Genomic DNA, 9,595 nt, shown 5'->3' on the forward strand with positions numbered 1-9,595 from the left:
AGTGTATAAAGGTGCCATAAATGGGAACAAAATCTCTGCGGTGGAGCATGCCACCGGACCCCCCTTTGTTTGGGCTAAGCCCCGAATGTTTACAATGTCTGACTCCACCCCTGCATATACAGATAGCCAATTCTCATGCTTTCAGGTTCAGTCTAACGCTCCCTAAACAAATTTTGAATTTTGAATTATCACCCTCAACAGAAGATCGAAAACCCAGTGGTGCAGAAAGTGTTTTGTTGTAAAGATGGCACCAGTAGAAAGTGGCTGACATATAGTGTGGAACGTCACACATTGTTTTGCTTTGTCTGTATGGCATTCCGGAAGAAAACTGACAATAGTATGTACATAACTGGAATGTCAGATTGGAGGCATGTACACCAGCGCACAGAGGACCATGAAAGCACTGCACACCGATACTGTGCCAAAGCTTACTTCTTGAAGTCTTCCAACGCTGATATAAACAGTTTGCTGGGTGGCAGTCAGATGTCGGCTCACAGAGAACAGGTCTGAATGAGACAGCAGGTGTTGTGAAAGTTCTAGGGAAGAGGGGGCTTAGATACTGGCAGGTGGAGAACGAGGCGGCATATAAACTTGAAGACAACGGCATAGGTCATGGCAATTTTTAAAGCTCATACTTTCACTGGGAAAGTATGATGTCTGCTTTAAAGAGCATCTTAGTAGTTGCATTTGGATGAGCAAAAGATTGCATCAGTCTGGTGGGAAAAGAAGCATAGGTTCTCTCATCACCCCACTCTCAAAAACTACAGTAAACTCAGTAATAGATACAATAAGGCATCTAATTCATACTCAATCTGGTGCTGGCAGACACAACCCAAATCGTCATTGAAAGTGGGTTACTGTTTGCTCTCCATAATGATATCGTGATGTTCATCAAGGAGTCATACCAACAAATGAACCTGTGAGAAAAGTCAGGCCATGAGACACAGAGACACAGACTCCAATCAGTGAGACATGCTGGTGGGCCAAGCACGAAGCCCTGAAGAAAATGTTTGGCTCCTTTGGAAAACCTGAAGATGGTCTACACGTTGATGTACTGTTCACTCTGTCAGCCATACAAGAACAGGCAACAGTGAAACCAAGTGTGCATGTCAAAGCCAGGGGATACGCAGAGGCCTTGCTCAGGTATGAGACAATCCTGACAGCTCAAACATTCCTCTGGATATTTGAGCATACTTCTCCATTGTCCAAATACCTGCAGAAAGGAGGGCTGGACATCCTGTCTGCCCATAGAATGGTTGAGACAACACAAAGCAACCTCAAAAGTTTGGGAAGAGAGTTTCAGACAGTCAAAAAAGCAGCAGACAATTTTCTCCAGTGGACAAATGAAAAAATCCAAGAGTAGGACCAGGAGACAGAGATTGAAGTGTTGCCCTCAATTTTTCAGGAGTTTTTCTCCTTCTGATTTGTTCCAGTTTGCCTCATCCACCACACCTCTTGGGCCAAGAAGCCCTTTTTGACAAGGTAAGACATAACAGTTAACACCACATGCATTGATGGCCTGTGCAAAGATGGGTAGTGTCTGGGCTGGTCTGGGCCAAATGCCAGGCCTGATTTTTTGCCCCAGTCCAGCTCAGCCTCCAATTCTAGACAAACCCACATGATTTATGAGCATGGGCTTAACAGTTGCTAATGTTAGCAAGCCCATGCACGGTTTTAATCAGATTGAGGGGGGCCAGTACCACCCCTACACTCTTATTGGCCACCCCAGATGCCACCTCAAAATTTCTGCCCAATGGCTCGCTGTGGGGCAGGTGTTTGGCCAGCATGTTTGTTTCTACTGAGACACTGTGCCTGTATGGTTGGTGTTAGATCCCACAGCCTGGGAGAACATTTTTACATTTATTTTTCATCTGTAGGTCATGGGAATGGTTAAGGTTAAGGTTGGGGATAGGCTTATAATTAAATTTTACGGTAAAAAAAATTATGACAACTTGTGGCTTTGCAGCTTGGCCAAAAACTGACAACCCCCAATAAAATGCAGATGACCCTGTGTGATCTAGCATCTACCGTGCCTGTACCCTGTACGTCTGGTCTGTCCTGCTTTGCCTGTAAGGGGAGAGCTTTTTTTTGCCTCATGCAGAACATAAATCAAATGAAACTCCACTCTTTGTAACAACACAAACACGTGTAAACGTACAGTGAAGTTTACAAATGGTGTTATAACATGTTATACATACATGCATGTTATACATGCATGCATCTCCGCAATGCCTATACACGCTGGATACTGTCTACCATGGAGCACTGAGGTTTATTACAGATCTTAAAGCTCTTACTCACCATTGCTCTTTGTATGCTTGAGTTGAATGGTCTGCCTTGTCCACCTGTAGACTTTGATATTGTTATTTATAAGGCCATTCTCAGTCTGCTTCCATCTTACTTACATATCTACATCCTAAAAGTATGGGAAGTTATTGTCTTTGTTACTAGGACTTATTCCTACTATCTGTCCCTAAAACCCATACTGAACTGGGAAAAAGGGCGTTTAAGTATGCTGCTCCCTCTGCTTGGAATCAGTTGCAAAATTACCTGAATCTTCAGGGGCTGGTTTCACTGGATGCATTTAAAGTAATTACAAATGACTTGGAGGCAGGAACATCTGGCTGTAGATGTTTTGACCGACTATTATATATTGCCCCTGTTTGATCCCTTATGTTGATGACTTGCAACAAATACTTATGAATATGTTTTAATATTTCATGATTCTGTAATTTATTCTTTATTTTCATTGTAAATTGTTATTTGTTTTTCATGTCTGCAACCCTGCTAATTTTGCTGCTGGCTGTCTTGGACAGGGCACTCTTGTAAAAGAGATTTTTAATCTCAATGAGACTTTTCCTAGTCAAATAAACGTTAAATAAATTAAATAAAAAATGACACTGATGCAAACAGAGCTGCCAAGTAAGCTGAAGAGGCTCTTGAAAACAAAGTATCCCTTCCACAGAGAACATTAGCTGTGCAGCAAATTCAGGTAATTCCCTCTCCCTCCCTCCTTGAAGTGGTGACATTAATGAGACAGCTACGTTAATAGCGATTTTTCAGTTTCTACAGTCCACTAATTCTGTCCTGATATAGCCACATTATGCATCAGTTAATATTTTTGTAAACTGAAAGTTCAATTCTACTCTAAATCCATGAAGGATTAGGGCTGCTCTAATTGCCCAGTCTAGTTTGTATCACCAGAGCTCTCTCTCTCCCTACCTTTATTTTGATGTCTGTTGCCCAAGTCCACAGCCCTCCTCTCACAGTCTGTAAATTCTGGATTATGATTATTACAGTTGCTGGTGATATACCACTTGTTTAATCCAGACAAGAGATAAATACAAATACTGTACAATGTCTGCACTTGTTAATCAGATGTCTATTACTCCCACACAGAAGTGCTGCTTGTGCTATTGTTGACATTGTACCCGAATCTGAAAACTAATGTGTGGCACACTGGTCTTGCAAGCTCTTGTACTGATTCATGTAAATAGGCCTACATATTTTTGATGATTGATGTCATTGCTGCCTATCAGATTTGATCATTTGTCAGTTTGCCATACAGGGGAAATATCTCTAATGACAATATAATCATGACATTTGAGACAATCTGCATAATTGATTACCATGAGTAAGTGTGTACTGTGATTCTGGTTGGACTTTTGGCCCCAAAAAGGTTGAGAACCACTGTATTAGGCTACAGTATGTAACATTTACAACCAAGACTACAACCTGAGACTGTCTGCCACAACATCATATCTAACAAATAGCCTGGAATCTAACGTCAATGTGAATATGTTCATGTGTTAGCGAAAGAGGGACATCAGCCTGATATCTAACTTTATCTGAGTCTGACGCAGATAAACTATGAACACTGTTGCACAATTTCAATCAGTTTGAGCATGAACAAGTTTAAATTTGGTGGACATTTAAATTTATATTGACTATTAAGCTTAAAATGAAATTATGTTGACATGTTTATAAAGAATAGCTGCAAGACCCAAAATTTCAATGAGGGATGCTATTCAGAAAGGAGTTCAAATGCATTCTGGGTGAAGTGCCATTTTAAGGAAAATGTTGCCAGTTGTGACCACTGAATTGTGACATCATACATTAACTTGTTTAGGGATGACTGAGATAAGAGGCATGTCGAAAACAAAATTACCACCAGTAGACATCCAAAACTTCTTTTTCAAAAAACAAACTCCCAGTCAGAGCCCCTGGGTCAGGTTAGACCAAGTAGGTTAGATGAGGACCAGGGTCAGACACAGAGCAGCACAGAGCAAGACCCAGCATCAGGTCAGAGTACAGCACTGATCAGTGGCCTAACAATTGCTTGGAGATGGTACACAACTTACTGCACAACAGATATAGAGTCAAGACTGCAGTATGTAACTTTCACAGCAGATGAGGAGGATAAAGAAAACGGGGGGGGGGGGGGGGGGGGGGGGGGGGGGATCTCAAAGCAAGTTAACTTTGTGCACTGTTTTTAAATAGTGTTGTTCACATTTATGCTCTACAAATGATACTAGCCTTTCACATAGTCTCATGTATTTCCTGTTTGCAAAAAAGATTTAGCACTTAGAACTTATGCTGCTCCCAATGGACCCAATGGTATGTTTAAGTATTTCATCGGTGCACAAGCTTTATTGACTTGACACTCAGCATATTTTGGCTGTCCTGTGTTTTTAGATGTAAAGCACCTCTATGACTGGCACTAATTCTCACTAATTCAGTCGTTCACTCACACTTAGCCACTCTGCCCCTAGTAGTGGCCAGTGGTGACCAGTTCAATTTATGTGAGAACACTTCACATCTATGACACTGTGTGACCTTGTTATATTGTACAGGGCCCTCCAGAATTATCAGCATGCTTGGTAAAGCCAAAATGGTTGTAAAAATAAAAAATACAAGAAATATTTGTGTCAACACCTCTCTATCAAGATTAAATTTTACAATTTTTCTCAACACAAAAATTGCTCATTAGGCTTCTGCTTGTGTTAATTTCTACAACCTCTTTGGCTCATTTTCATCAAGCATCCAATAACTCAGGAAGACGCTGTACAATATGTTGTCAGCTTCATGGTTTAATGGCTTGAAATAAACACATGCAAATAATGTGGTCATTAGCAGTACATAGTGAAACTAATCCTTGTTGTTTACAGATTAGTAGTTTGCTTTTTACATTTTGTTTACTGTTCCAGACATTTCACAGTCCAAAGCAGAGAGTCCTGTCCAGCCGTGACTGAAGATGTTCCCCCAGACGCTCCAAGGAGACCGGATGAGGTCGTTTAGTGACAAATAGTACCAGTCCTATAAATGGTAGGAATACTCAGTAAGCCAAGATTCAAGTTTTTGTCATTCGTGCCATCACTATTCCCTCCCAAATGCCCTTGAATCGCGTTTACCTCCATGTCTGGTTTCTGCTGTTGGCAAAAAAAACCTTGTATAAAGATGGTGGCTTTAAGTTTCATTCAAAGTCCAAGGAACGTACCAGTGCTATGTATGCATGGAAGGAACATACAAGGGTTATGGAGAAACAATTCCATGCTCTATGCCATAAATAAGGACAGGCAAAAGAAAATAGAAGGGAACCGTAGAATCAGAGGGGTCACTTAACAGAGGCAATTTCTTAGCAATTTTGCAGGAAATAGCAAAACACGACCCTCAAACACAGAAACGCATGAATGCAAGTGGTAGTGCAAAATACACAAGCAAGGTCATTCAAAATGAAAATCTTGATTGTTTGGTCAAGATGGTACGCAAGTGACATAATCAAGGAGGTGAAAGAAAGTCAGGTCTTCAGTGTACTTATTGATGAAACGAAAGACCTTAGGAAAAAGGAACAGCTATCATTTGTTCTAAGATATTACTATGATGGAGCTGTTCATAAGAGTATTTTAGACTTCCAACAGACTGATAAATTGGATGCAGCTGACCAACTGATTATCTCTAGCCTTGAAAGGTATGGCCTGGAATACAGGCATCTGGTGGGGCAAGGCTACGATTGAGCGTCTGTAATTGGCGGAAAGCACTCTGCCAGATTCAAGGAGGCAAATTATGCCTTTTGTGTGCATTGCAGTGCATGCTGTTTGTACTTGTAGACACAGTGAAATCTGTGCCAGAGGCTGATTTTCTTCAGCGGCTTTACGTGTTTATGTCTAGCTCATATGTGCACCAGAAGTGGGTACAGGTTCAGAAGAAGATGTACAAGGGCAAGCCCAGGGAACTTTAGCATCTCAGTGACACAAGGTGGACATGAAGGCAATCAGCCTGTTGTAACTTGGGGGACAGGCTACCAACGGTCATATGGGTTTTTCAGAACATCACACATGAGAGCAGTGGGGACAGGCCATTCAATGCATGGGGGTCTACTTGCATAGATTAATCTGACATTCATAGGACTTTTGGTAGTCTTTCAGAAGATACTCATGGACACAAAGTTCTTGTCAGACATGCTGCAAATCGCCATCTCTTGACCTGGCAAGAGCAGTCAAATTTGTGGATGTCCTACTAGATACACTGCAACACTATAGCAGTGGGGATGCTTTTGACGAGTTCTGGACTGAGGTGGAGAGTACTTGCCAAAAATGCAATGTTCAAATGGTGCAAAAGATACAACAGAAGACCAGCTCTTGACTGCTTGAGTCCCTAATCACATCTACATTGAGTGGGCGATATTGATAGCTTTCATCAAAGCATCTTTACCCCGTGTCAGATTGCATGGTCAGTGAGTTACAGAGGCGCTTCTCCAAGAAGAACTACAAAATAATGAAAGATATTCAAGCCCTGTACCCTAATAGCACCACTTTTCTGGATGAGAAAAGCTTGTTTTTCTTTGCAAAAGCTTATGATTCCAATTTGGAAGACCTGAAACATGAGGTCCATCAAGTCATAGGCTCTTGGAAAGAAAAGGAAAAAAAGGAGTCATAAAGCCATTTACCTTTCAAAGATGTTTTTCATGAGCTGAACAGCTCATGAAAAACAGGACAGGACAGTACAGCAGTGTCTCACCTGAGAACAACAATGGACAATGACTGTTTGAGCAACCTTGGAATTCTAAGCATTGAAGTAAAAAGGGCACAAGGGCTTGATATGGATGAATTTGTAAAATGTTTCGCCAGTCAAAATGCAAACCACAATTATGCTGTTTTAAGATACCGAACACTGTTGCTCCTCATGAGAAACGCTTTAAGAGTGCCATTATTTGATGGATGCTAGCTAAACTACTGCATATAGGAAAGACTTTAAACTGCAACAGTATAGTAAAGAAAAAGCCCAAGTTACTTTATAAAAGACATATACAACATTTGTGTAGGTGTGCAAAATCCCATGTTAAAAACATTGACATTCATCACACTGGAAAGTGAGGTAATGTTAAGGGTGATATTAACTCTGTAATTTACATTCAGTATTCTCTGGTATGCTTTCATTTCATGGCAACAATAATTTCGTAAGAGTATGCATCAGTTTTTCTTTGTACAGTGGATTTCTCATTTTAAATCGACCAGGCAGGGATGCAGTTTAGCTTGCCGGTTAAATAGTTTGCTGATCAGGCTCTCAATGATCGGGAGCTCTACCCTGAGCTCGGACAGCTCACGATCTGTCACCTTGTCTGTGGAAAACACAGTCTCCAAGTGGATAAACCATGACTGCATTTCAGACACTGCCTTGGATTTCTGACAACTAGCAGCTGTAATCCAGCCATGCCTTGGCATCCACACGGTAGCGGTCAGTGGCTCAAACTGCAGGGATCAGGCCCAGCAAGTGATGCTGAACTGTAGATCAGTTAAAAAGACTTAAAAGTCATTAAGAACCAGTGTTCATTTCCTATATTCTGTGAGGAAACTTTTAATATATCAAGAATTATAATCATAGTTTGGCGAGAGACAGGATCACTGTCCGATTTGGCACAAAGGAATTTGGAGACCTGTGCTGTATTTTGAAACAGTCGATAAAATTAAATAAAATAGCAAAGTAGTCTGTTTCATTTCTTTATATTCATGTAATAAGTATGCAAATGTCAATTAGATCTAGATTAATCTGCATGAGAAATAAAGAAAAATAAAAAAAATGGTTGTAATAATTATCCGCTTATAGTGATCAATTTGAGTCAGACAGACATGATCACTTCAAGCAGTTTCCATTGTAGAACCTATTCACAAACATATGTTACAGTAGATATATAATGATATCTGCTTAGGTAATGTTTATTGCATTGGACTGCATGGTAACGTGAAGGACAGTATCAACCTGGAATTGTAATTTTCAATTGATATTTTGTTGTTTGGATTTCAGGCAGTAATTTTGCAAGAGTAGGTACATTTTCTTTGAACAATGGATTCATAATTTTGAGTAGAAGCACTTTGTATTTGTCACTATATCTGCTTAGATGTACAAAATTGCATGATAAATATTCTCAAGTCCTCTTCTGGGACTTCTTTCAACCGGACGTTTTGAAGATCCTCCACCATGGCATGTCTTTCTAGAATAAACATTATAAGGTTAACATTATATGTCATTTTAGGCTCAGAATAACAGTGCAACATTCCCTCCTTGAACAGGCTATATAAAAGGGGCTTAAGTAAAATTAAAGCTAACGATACAGACACAAATGTTAGCATGCTAACATAAGCGCAGACTTTGAAAAGGGTAATGTTAGCAGTAAGAATAAAGTTACATTAGTTAATGAACGTACCATTGATTACTTTTGTAATGTTATGAATGTTGATACTTTGATAGTGGCTCCAGGCGAGTGTTAGCGCCGGTTTGCTCTCCTCTCTCTTGGGATTTGACTGGAAGTACTTTTTTCACTCAAAATATTTCTCAGGGGAACGCAAAAGTTTTTATCTATTTTTCTTCCACCCATCTATTTTTTTCTCCCCCATGTCCAATTATGGGCTTCGTATGAATCTAACTCTCGGCAGCGAACGCCCAAAATGTCGATTAGTCGGAATAGTGTAATGTAATTACTGATTAAATCATAATTTGTTACTGTCCAACACTGTTTATCAGCCACCCAACATGTGCATCTTAAGCATACCTGAAAACACTCCTGTTTTTCTCGGGTTTCTCCCGTATTTTCACCTCCCTTTCCTGCTGTGCTCCCGTTTGCCAGATCGTCTATGGAACACATTCTACACACACAATCCACACAGGACATAGAATTTCTACCCATCTGTCACCACAACCTGATTCAAGGGGCGTGTGCACAGCTGCTCTCTGTCCTCCTCCCTCTGCTGCTGATGTGATCCACTGCCTGGGGATGGGACATTGCAGGCAAAGCAGTTGAAAATATTGCTTTTCTACATGTTTGTGCTTGTTTGATGAAGTACTTATTGGCTTTTTACTTGCAATGGTTTTGTTGCACTTACAGTAATGAGCATAGTTGTCATCAAAAACAAGTAAAATGTTATCTTTCACTTCATACCCCCCCGGTATGATCTTAAGGCAGAAGGACAAAAACATTTTATGGCGTAAAACATGAGAATATATAATTAGTATGTATTGACATGCTTATCCCATGTATCAATTTTTTTATTTGCATTTCAAGACTACTGAAGAAAGACTATTGACCTGCTATACTTTTCAA

At 40.3% G+C, this 9,595-nt stretch overlaps 1 long non-coding RNA gene across 1 annotated transcript; it reads left to right on the forward strand.

Annotated features, from left to right (window-relative positions):
- Positions 1–381: 381 nt before the first annotated feature.
- On the forward strand, positions 382–9,339 carry LOC122996542. Its single transcript, XR_006407024.1, has 4 exons — positions 382–1,143; positions 1,434–1,482; positions 5,208–5,325; positions 9,122–9,339. It is a non-coding gene; the product is annotated as an uncharacterized LOC122996542 (long non-coding RNA).
- The last annotated feature ends 256 nt before the right edge of the window (positions 9,340–9,595 follow it).

Source organism: Thunnus albacares, chromosome 14 (assembly GCF_914725855.1).
Source record: "Thunnus albacares chromosome 14, fThuAlb1.1, whole genome shotgun sequence".
In the NCBI taxonomy this organism is placed as follows: domain Eukaryota; kingdom Metazoa; phylum Chordata; class Actinopteri; order Scombriformes; family Scombridae; genus Thunnus; species Thunnus albacares.